Source organism: Pinus tabuliformis, chromosome 1_1 (assembly GCF_031772625.1).
Source record: "Pinus tabuliformis cultivar Carrire ecotype Pingquan chromosome 1_1, CPIR1, whole genome shotgun sequence".
Classification (NCBI taxonomy): domain Eukaryota; kingdom Viridiplantae; phylum Streptophyta; class Pinopsida; order Pinales; family Pinaceae; genus Pinus; species Pinus tabuliformis.
The window spans coordinates 970,754,611-970,766,371 of NC_142297.1; the positions used below are offsets into that span (position 1 = coordinate 970,754,611).

An 11,761-nucleotide genomic window follows, 5' to 3' on the forward strand; every position below is an offset into this window, starting at 1 on the left:
ATGAGAACTCTCCAAGAAGAACTATTTTCCTGGGCATATTATGGCAGACTGTCCTAATGATAAGGCATGCAATAACGATCGCGAGACTGGTCACTTGGCTCGAGATTGTATGAATAGCCTAGTTTACAATGGCTGTGGTGAACCTGGTCATCTTATCAGGGACTGCCCCTGTGTTCAAAGCCCTCCTAGAATTATGGAAGTGTTGGATTTAGAACAAATGGAGAGGTTGTTGTTGTGGTTTTCAATCATGTTGTTTGCATTTAGGGAAACATGGAAAGAAAAAGCATATGGAGGCCCTAATTTGTTTTTTTTGTTTTTTTCTCATGATAGGCACATTGCATCGAAGCGTCCAAAAGAGAAATTATGTAGGAATTTCAAGAAGCTTGGTCATCTTGCAGCTGATTTCCATAATGAGCCTGTCTGTAACATGTGTGGTAAAATACGTCACATGGCAAAGGAATGTTCTACTCATGAGCTAGGACTTCCAAGATCCACACTCTACAAGAAGTGTTATTTGCCTGGGCATATTATGCCACACTATCCTAATGATAAGGCATGCAATAATTGTCGCCAGGCTGGCCACTTGACCTGAGATTGTATGAATATCCCGGTTTGCAATGGGAGAATGTGAATTTGAGAAAGATGGAAATCGTCATTTCTACAATAATTGGCATTGGAGATACTACAAGTCATCTCTTTGAAGCACTGTTTTGGTTTCATCTCAAACTACGCTTAACTTGTTTCTCAACATTGCAATTTTTTGGGTGTATTTCAAGTTGAATCTTGTTTTTATTTCTTTCTCCCCACACATAAAGTAGATTTAGTTTTAATTTTAGTTATGTAAGCTTTTGGATTCACATGATTTGAGATTTTAGATAATTTAGATGGGTTTTGCTACTATAGTAATCCATGGTTTATATGTAGCTAAATATGATCAGGCTTGAAGGCAGATGGAATTCATCATTGTTGCAACCATTGGCATTGGAAAGACAACATGTCATCTCTTTGTAGCACATGGTTCACAACACTTGATAGCAAATGTGAAAATCACAGAGCTAGGAAATACACTTGAGTTCATCCATTGCAATGTGAGGAATGAAGAGCATGTGGCAACCATAATGGACAAGGGCAGTGGATTTATTCCACCACAACCTAGGCCATTCATATGCATGGGTGTGAACCAATATCCTTGGATTTGGGAGAAAAGTGATTGTTCTTTAAACACTCTGAATGCGGCTCGGGCATCATTGTCTACTATCACAGAGTACTATCACAGAGGATTCTATCTTTATTAGTGGACATTATTTGATGGTAGATTGTAGGAATATAGAGTCAAACCTCTATGATAGTGCTCACTCATACACCATTAGTTCCCCTCTGTTTTTTCTTCAATGTGGGCTCATTCTTCATTTAATATTGGCAACCTATCGGTGCATAGTTTTGATTTTACCTTTCTAATTTTAATTTTTTATTTTTCTTTCCTTTGCACAAGTTGATATCTACTCATCAAACTCTATATATTGGCTTCAGTTGTGAACTTTTGATATTAGTGATGATCTTGAAGAATTATAAGAATTTGGAATCTTTGCAAGGAGGTTATTTCATAGAAGAGGCTTTGATCATCAAGGGGAAATGCCTCAAGGAACTTGAATTACAGTGTTTTTATACCATTTCTACTTTTTGGAGAGTTGGCAATGCTTATTGTGGTAGTAACCTTACAACATTCTATTGTCTTTAGTGTTGTTGCACACATTGTTGTGAGTACACATGAAGATAGTCTCCATCAAACTATCAGTAAGATCAGGCCTTAGAACTCGCATCTAGAGACTAATATGGATAGTCATTTTGCACAAAGATTTGCAGGCAGTCCAATGAATGCTTTTAAAGAAATCACTCTTTCAGAAATTGTTCGAGTTAGAACAAATGGAGAGGTTTCTGTTGTGGTTTTAAATCATGTTGTTTTCATTTAGGGAAACATGGAAAGAAAAGGTATATGGAGGCCCTAATTTATTTTTTATCTTTTGTTTTTCTAATGACAAGCACATTGCATCAAAGTGTCCAAAATAGCAATTATGCAGGAATTGTAAGAAGCTTGATCATCTTGCAGTTGATTTTTGTAATGAACCTTTCTGTAACATGTGTGGTAAAACAGGTCACATGGCAAAGGAATGTTCTGCGCTTGAGCTAGGACTTCCAAAATCAGCACTTTGCAAGAAATGTTATTTTTGTGGGCATATTATGGCCGACTGTCCTATTGATTAGGCCTGCAATAATTGTCACCAGACTGGCCACTTGGCTCGAGATTGTATGATTAGCCTGGTTTGCAATGGCTATTGTGAACCTAGTCATCTTGTCACAGACTGTCCCCATGTTCAAAGCCCTCCTAGAATTATGGCACCACGTGGAGGGTTTGATGATTTCAAGATAATTTACTCCCATGTCTGTGGGGGTTGCGGACATCTCTCTATAGACTATCCTTCATATCCTCTGTTTATACATGGTGGCTTTCGACATTAAGAACTTCTAAAATGTTGTACAAATTAGGGAAGTCATGAGATGAAGCTTATTTTCAGTCTTTAGGTGACGTCGTGGTATTAATTTTCCAGCCACTTTATACTATTGTGATTTAGTTTTCTGAAATTATATTAATATTGGGAGTAGATTACTTTATTTCTTTTTAGTGCAAGTGTAATAAATAGTCTATTACTAAATGCCAAGAAATTAAATTATTTGAAAGTTTTCTACCAACTTCAACCACAACTACGAATTTTGGTAATGACACTGGAGAATTAAGGCAACAAAACATGAACCTTTTATGTCTTCTTTCTAAATATTTTCTAAACTTTTATGGAATGCATGATTTGCATTTTTAAAGTATGTTTTAGGTTCACATGTCAAATTAAATGGGAAGAGATTTAGGTGGTGCTCACAGTCTTTGTTTTTAGCGTCAATGCCATATATTGCATCTCCTCTTGAAATATTTTGAATGTTATCAAGATATTTGTTCATGTAGCAAACCATCTTTCTAGCTTATGCTCTTGAATTGAAATCTTTGGACTGTCATTTCAATAGATTGTTATAAAGATATTTAATTGTTATAAATATTGTTTTAAAGTCATGATATTCACTCATGTTTTGTAGCAAACCGTGTTTCTAGCCATTTCTCATGAATTGAACTATTTTGACTGTCATTTCTATAGATTGTTATACAACGATTTAACTGTTATAGATATTGTTTTAAAGTCGTGATATTCACTAATGTTTAAGTTGTGCCACCTCCATGTGGTGCCACTTTTCCTTCGGAGTATCCAATATTGAATTGAGTGCCATGATCATACCTTCCAGTATCTAGTATTGAATTGAGTTCCATTATCATACCTTCGATTATTCAATTTTGAATTTTGTTTTCATGATTATCTTGTTTTTGTTTATTTGTTTGTCAAGTTGTTTGTGTTCCCCAGGCTTAATTTGTGGCTTGAGAAACCGTGACCCAAGGGCATCTAATCCATCAAAGTAACCTAGGGATTGTAGCCGGCCTCGACATAACAGCTTCCATGAGGTTTGATCCCAGGTCTTCTTGTTGGTGGACCCATCCTCAATTGGTTGTGCTAGCGGTTTACGTGATGATCATATTGTTGACGCTTCTTTAGTTGCATCAATTTTATTTATTTTTCTCTACACATTTTCTGTATATTAAGAGAATTACTAAATCTTTGTAGGAGTTGGGCTCCTATGTCCCACAAAGAAAGGGGGATACTTTGTTGTGATCTTCAAATTAGATTATTATTTTTATTTTTTTAGTAGTTAGAATCCCATTTTAGAAATCAACTAATTTAGAGATATATTAAAAAATAATTTATTGTTATTGACTTTTGGATTCACTATGTTTGGATGTTTCAAAATATGAAATACATGGGATATGATTAATACACATATAAGAGAAATTGAGAATATCTAAAAAACATTCAATGAAAAAGTTGTGAATGTGAAGATTAAGATTGTTCTTACCTTCTACTTTGTAAAACTTTTTTTATTTATTTTTAATTATTCATTATTTTATTGTGTTTATAGGCACCCTAAACATTACATTAAAAAATAATAATATAATTTTTTAAATATAATTCATTTTTAATATAATGCTCAACTATTATATTATCTATAAATTTGAGATAATGATGATGATGATGATGGTTAACGTCCACTGAGACCAAATTGGTCTATCGGACCTACAATTTTCTTAATTTTTACTTGTCTGGCTCCTCGTCTTTCTTGGCGAGATTGGTGTTGTAGCTTTGTTTCTTTTCTCTACAGTCTTCCAACTTCCTTTGTCTTGCATCTCCTTCATCTCTTCTGGTCCTTGGGACATTGGTGTCTTAGCTTCGCGATTTATAGTCGGAGAAGTTTGGTTTAGGAGATCTGCTTTGCTGTTAAATGAAGATTTATTTTATGCGGTATGCAAATCCTCATAACTGTTGATTTGTTGGGGCGGGCTTTCTCCTTGCTTGCTTTGAGAGTTGTTTCCTTCTTCCTTGATTTCTTGTGACTCAGAGTTTTCTCTAGAATATTCTTCTTTGATGACAGTGTAGTGTTCTTTTTGTGCTCCTTCCCACCATGTAGATCTGTGGTGGTTTTTTCTAGAAAAATTATTCTCAGAGGCTTTTGGGCAATTTTTGGCTAGATGCCCCGTCTCAAAGCACGATCGACATCTGAAGAGGACACTTTCATAATCAAGCTTCTGGTTCCACACATAGTCTTTAATTGTTAGGTTTATTTTAGCTAGGAATCCGGCGCTGAAATCCATTTCCACACAGATGCGTGCATAGGTGGTTCTGGCATATTCCTCTGTTTCTGGGCACCTGCAGTAAAATTTCCCAATTGCATTTCCGATGGCTTTTAGCGAGGAGAGATTCCAGAGATGCAAGGGTAGGCTTGGCAATCTCACCCAAACTGGTGCTGAGGTTATCACTGCTGTAGAGGGATCGAATGATGGCTTCCATGGCTTCATGAATAGGCCTGATTTTTCCCAAAACCAAGGGCCGGAATCTAGAATACATTGTCTGCTTTCAGGATTTTCAAAATCTACTATAAAGAAACCTCTAGCACAGGGGTAGATATTAATTTCATCAGAAATGATAGGCTTCCATACCTCCGAGATCCAATTGTGGAGTGCTGTCAGTCGCGGCCAAAAACCATTGAACCGGCAAATTAGGGCACTTTCGGAGAACTTCAAAGCTTCATCGAGTGAGTCCTGGACCACTTGGATAGTGGGAGCTGGGGCTTCACTCACGATATGGGCAGGAGATTGCCCTCCAGAGGCGGATGAGCCACCAGTTATTTTTGCGAAGCTCGGAGCCATATTTTACGCAGATCTGCACCAGATCGAAAGCCAAACCGCAGATCTGAAGAGATACAAACGTCCCACTCAACCGCAGAATCCACGGGATCTGCGAGATCTGAACCAGAAGAGATCTGCGAGAATACTAGACCTGCGAGACCTGCGAGATCTGCAAGATTATAACTGATTATTTAGACCTGCGAGATCTGCGAGAATATCCACCGAGACCTGCGAGATCTGCGAGATAGTTGTTCCACCTGCGAGACCTGCGAGAATATCCACCGAGACCTGCGAGACCTGCAGTTCGATTCCTTTCCCTGCAAGACCTGCGAGACCACCGAGACCTGCAGTTCGATGCCAAAAACGTAATATCTCTCACCTGCGAGATCGCAGTTTCAAAAATGAAAATTAAATATATCACATATAAACCTAATTTCAAACTGAAGGCCACTTGCTCGACATCGTTTCATGTAATCAAATCACTTTTCCAAATGATAGATATAAGATATATTTAATGCCAATCTGCGAGATCTGCGAGAATATCCACCGAGATCTGCGAGACCTGCGAGATCTGCGAGATAGTTGTTCCACCTGCGAGACCTGCGAGAATATCTACCGAGACCTGCAGTTCGATTCCTTTCCCTGCGAGACCACCGAGACCTGCAGTTCGATGCCTGCGAGACCTAGTCAATGCAAATCATTTAGCTTTATCTTCCACCTTTGTATGCAATTTTGTTTATTAAATCTTATTTGCAATTTTCTTGATTCATTCTTATTTTCAATGACTATTTACATTTATGCTTTACGGGGTTTCTTTTGCAACCTCTGATACAAATGCTAGTATAATATGGTTGTTTTTATTGAGTTGTTATTGTAGATTATTTAGTCATATCTATATATATATATATATATATATATATATATATATATAAATATAAATATAAATAATATTTTCATTCAAAAATATAATTTAAATAATAAAAAATGTATTTTGCACATAACTCATGTTAAATTTTTATTTAAAAATAAATCTATGTTATTTTATGTATAAATAAATTCAACATTTTAAAATTTTTATGAATGCTTTGAATCCTCTGAGTGACTTAAATTTTATAAATTAAATAATTTAAACTTTGAAAAAAATCTTCCAATTCTATTTTTTCCAGGTTAAAATTAAAAAACAAAATGTTACTCAATAAATTTTCCCGGACAGCAGCTTTGTTAATCATTGCCAAGGAATCGTCGTGCTCGTTGGAGCAGAACGTTTCACAAAAGGTTATTTTTGTGAAATTCAACGTCTTTATAACTCTGTTCGTTCCCGTGTAGTACAATAATTGTAGGTTTTATTTTAGATTTAAAGGAATTTACCTCGATCAAAAATATGTGCACACCTATTTTTATTTTTATTTTGAAAGTGTGACTTAAATATGATTATATTATTTTAATTTACGTGATAAAATAGATCTTAAATTATAAATATTATTTATATTTTAAAAATAAGATTTAATATTCACATCTCTAAGTGAAGCTATAAAGTATATTATGATTTTTTTTTTATCTAAAAAATATTGGTGATTTTATAAATAAAAACAAAATTTCAATATAACAAATTGAATTTTAGATCAAAGACTTTTGTGATCCATAATGCAAAAATCAGTTTTTAGGATTAATCACATCTTTAGAATCATTGGGTCCAGGTTCCAACCATTATTAGGATAAGGTGAGAACAAACATCTCTTTATCACTTATTCTTAAATTTTCGGATTAATCAGATCATTAGGATTGGGTCGACGTTCCAGCCAACTAATGTGCTTCATTATCAAGACAATGTGAGAAATCAATTGATCTAAAAGAATAAATAGGATGGATGCATCTTGTTTTCAGATAATATCATGATATAAATTGATAATTAGTTTATAATATCTAAATAAAATATTTAATTATTACATAACATCTAGTTTTTAACTAAATAATAAATAATTTAACAAACATCTCTTTATCACTTATTTTTAAATAATTTTTTCATTTCACTAATGGCTAACCCATTACTTGGCTCAAAGTGATTAATCTGAAAGGCTGATTTCTCAACTGAATTTTATTATTTTTAACTTTTTATTATTAATTGAGTTAACACTTAAACAAAATATTTTTATTTTGAAATAAATTATAGTTTTTGGGCATGTGGTATTAATAAGTCATGATATTGACCCATAATATTTAACAAAGATTATTTACAACTTAATAATTTCCATGATAAAGAGGGTGAATATCCATAAATAAAAATCTTGTTAGAGGTAAATAATATTATAAAATATTACTCATTTTTAAAAAATTATTTCCAAATACGGTGAGATACCTAATACCATACACCATAAGTGTATAAATAATAAATTTTATTGTATTAAAATTATGGAAATATCATTTTAATATAACATAAAATAATGTATTTAAATAATATAAATTGTTACCGGAACTAAGAAAGTTATGATTTAATACTATGGTTACTTAATACCATGGGCCCATAAATAGTGAAAGTAAAACCAATCCAACCCAATTTAGTAGAGTGAGGTAATATAATGTATTGTTTAACATTTTGACTTAGTCAAATTAAGTTAAAATAAAAATAAATTATGATAAAATCAAATAAAATAATTACTTGGTCAAATTACATAAAAATAATTAAACTAACCTAGATCCATCTTAACTTTGAATCTACAGAGAAAGCAATCAAATTTCTTGAGATACAAACCTCCTTTTAGAGTTAAATGAGATTTGATCCATATTCAACCCATTTGAAATCAACCAATATTGTTCATTTTCACAACAAATAGATGAAGAAAATGCAATCCAACCAACGAAATAAATAGAAAGGAGTCCTAAGAAATCAATCATAAGGTTAAAAATATATTATATTATATTTTTGTAATATTATAATAAAGTTAATAAAAAGGAAATCAAATAAAAAATATCAAAATATTAGTATAAATTATTTTAATAAGCTTAATAATAGCATTTTTCCATAGGGTCTTAGATAGACGACGATCGGGTACTCTATTTAGGCACTCCTTGCTCTTAAGTCACCATTTCAATTTCTGGCCTCGATCAGGGTAATATATTCGACAAGATGAAGATGTAGTCCCACCAATCTTACAAAAAATTGTTAATAGTAAAATTTAAGGTTAACATATTATGGAGGGCGAATGGCTCTGTAGTTCGTGGGTCTTGAAGAAATTGGTCTAAGGAAACTTCAGGGTCTAGGTTAATTTTTCTTGCTTCAGTTTGGGTTTGGACATATGGTCTTCCTCTCCTTTGACAGTCTTCTCCTATTGGTGGGTGGTAGAGTAGGATATCACTGTTAGGATATCTTTCCGCGATGCTATTCAATGAGAACATGTGTAGTTATGGGTAGTTTTTCTTGAAGTTTCTACAATTATTTGCAGGCAAGCATAAATCAACAATAGAGTATAACCAACAACACGGGTTGATGCTGAGATGGATGAAGAATTGGTTGATTATTCGTCAGACCCATTAGACTCGATGCCTATTTGGATAAAATCTCCACATAAGAAGTCCTAAAATGGAGTACCCTTTGCTAGATGGATCATGAGAGTAAGATATTTTCACCTCATTACCAAATAGGGCTAAAGATATTCACTTGTCCTCTTTTCAAGGTTTGGACTTGTTGGATTTTATATCGCCATATGCACAAATCTCTTTAGGGTTTCAAGAGATTGGGGGTTTTGAGGGTCTAAATTGGGGATTATCTCATGTAAACCAGGTTAATCAAATGTTGGTTTCCCTAGTACCCGAATTGTTTACTAATTGTTTTAGAAATCCCAATTCCTCCCCTGGGTATTGGTTAGAAGTTCCCTCAATCTCTTTTTAGGGGACAAAGATGGAACCGATTTTGAATAGCGATGGTGGGAAAACATCTGATGGGGGTTTTTATCAAGTGAGGAGAGACTTAGAGTGTCCAGGTGAGAGGCACCTTAGCAAGGGTTTTATGCCTTCCTCTAGTTTTTGTGGGGGAAATGCATTGGGGGATCATCCATAAAATTTGGGAGTTTAGAGCATTAGTGACAAAAAAAACTTAGATGCCTCTCCTTCCGCATACATGGAGGGAAATTCACATAAGAAGCAGGTCACCTCTTTTCGTCCCAAACTAGGAACAACTGGGTGATGTTCTAATTTAGGTTCGAATGCTCATGCTGTCACTTTAGTTATAATCATAGATATATTCACAAGGATTGGGGATGATTTGGGGATTTTGTTGGATTACGAAAAATCATAACAGGAGTCTAGAAAAATGGCCTTCGCTTAGATTCTAATGAATTTAGATACCAGTGAAGGGCTTGTCAAGAGTTTGGTCTTGCAATATCAGGGTTATTTCAGGCTACAAAAGGTGGATTATGAAGGAGTTCTCTTCTAGTGTCGGTGATGTCATGAGGTTGGTTATATTTTCAAGGAATGCCCCTTGTTATCAGTTGGGAAATCTAGAGATGTTGTTTTAGAGGAGGTTTTTCATGAGCCTATAAGAAAAGTGAAAGAAGGGGCATCGACACCTCCCTCTTATAAAATAATGGCTTGGAAAATAGGGTCAAAGGATGCTAGAAAATAAAAGGGGAAGAGCTCTTTGACTTAGGGTCAGGCTACTCCCTTGGATTTTTTCTCAGGGTTGGAATCATTAACTCCCCCTCTAACTACCTCTCTCCCCCTTTATAATTCTCCACCTACTATTATTTCATTATCCTCTATGAATTTCCCTGTTTTGATGCATCCTATTTATTTTGAGTTGATGACATCTTTTAGTGACTTGGTGGTTATATCTTATCCTATTATCTTTGCTCTTGTATGATGTTTGACACACTCCCCTTCTATTCCTTCTTCTTTTCACTCCCTTATTTCCTCCTTAGAGGATGATTCTCTTGGTACTTTTAGGAGCCATCGATATAATCTTTGGTCCTTAGCAAAGACATATGTAGAGACTAGTTGGGGTTTGGGTCTGCTTTCGCCTTCAAAGTGTCCTAGGAACACTAGGGATTGTTAACCACACATTTCTAAAATTAGTCATAGGGCTTGTTAGGATATTGTTTAAGGTAGACAATTATCTTTCGAAGGGGTTCTTAGAGAGAGGAATGTCCCTATCAATGACCCATGATGAAGTGGATTTCCTATAATTGTCATGGGATGGCTAGCCCTTCCAAGAAGCTAGCTCGAAAATGTATTTTTGGATCAGATAAGTTGGATGTTATTTTAATTCAGGAAACTCTAAGACCTAGTTGTGATGTAGTTTTAGTGTTGGAGGATATGCTCAAGGAGTAGTCTTTTTCTGCCTTAGATGTGACGGGTAGATCTGGGGGTTTAGTTCTAGGCATTAATTATGTTAATTTTTTGTTAATATGTTCTTTAATTATGATAGTTACTTAAATGTTCCATATTATCTCGATTATCAATCCATTTCATTTTATTAGAAATCACATCAATCATTATCACATTAAAAAAAAAGAATAAATAACATAAATCAATAATGGTGAGGAAAAGCTAAGCTAAGAGGCCATAGGAATATGGATCAAACTAGGGAAAAACCCCAAGATGGGGTAAAACCTTGGTAAAATATTCTTATTATTAATTTCAAATGTTTAAGGGAGAGAGAGAGAGAGTACAATAATTCAAGTTCAAGCTTGAGTAATAGATTAGGAGAACTACTACCACTTCCCTCAATCATAGATGCATTTCTCAAGCTGATATCATATTGTAGAAGAAAATTCGATTGGTTAGGGATAACACCTGCCTTTCAAGGAACTTACCTAATAAAGTCAACTATCCATGTATCAACGAAGACTACTTTAGTACATCATATTTTAATTTTACTAGGGATGGAGTTATGTTGCTTATTGGTCCTAGTTAGGGCATCGATAACAATGTTACAACCTTCAAAATACACCTGAAACAACCTACTACAGTTGTGACCTCCATTCATGGTGATCTGTCATCCTTCAACTTCAAATATAAGCTTGATCTGGACTCGAATAAGTCTCCATGCCAACTAAAATTGGTCTGTAGTCCACCTAGGTGGTAGCTTATCTTCTCAACGCATTGTTTAGTAGGATAAGGTATGTGGCCTTCTTGAGAGAGGCTTCTTATAGATGCGACTTACCTGGGAGAGAGATTTGACTCCATAAAACCAACTATAAACACTCAAACTATGCCCTTATATCTATGATCATCTTCAAAAAAAACTCAGAATTGCAATTATAGATAGAAAATCCTAGAAAAGTTCTCAAACAAGCCCAAATTTTCCTTTGACAAACTTGTCATCCTTCCTAAGGAATTCAATTGATCAACGGACCCAATGAAGACGTCAATATTTCCCTTCCTCCTTCGCTAGAGATATGCTTATTTATGTCGCCATTTAAAAGAGATAAA

General features: G+C 34.6%; 1 pseudogene; it reads left to right on the forward strand.

Moving 5' to 3' along the window:
- Window positions 1-1,832: 1,832 nt before the first annotated feature.
- LOC149217741 (uncharacterized) lies at window positions 1,833-2,517 on the forward strand (annotated as a pseudogene).
- The last annotated feature ends 9,244 nt before the right edge of the window (window positions 2,518-11,761 follow it).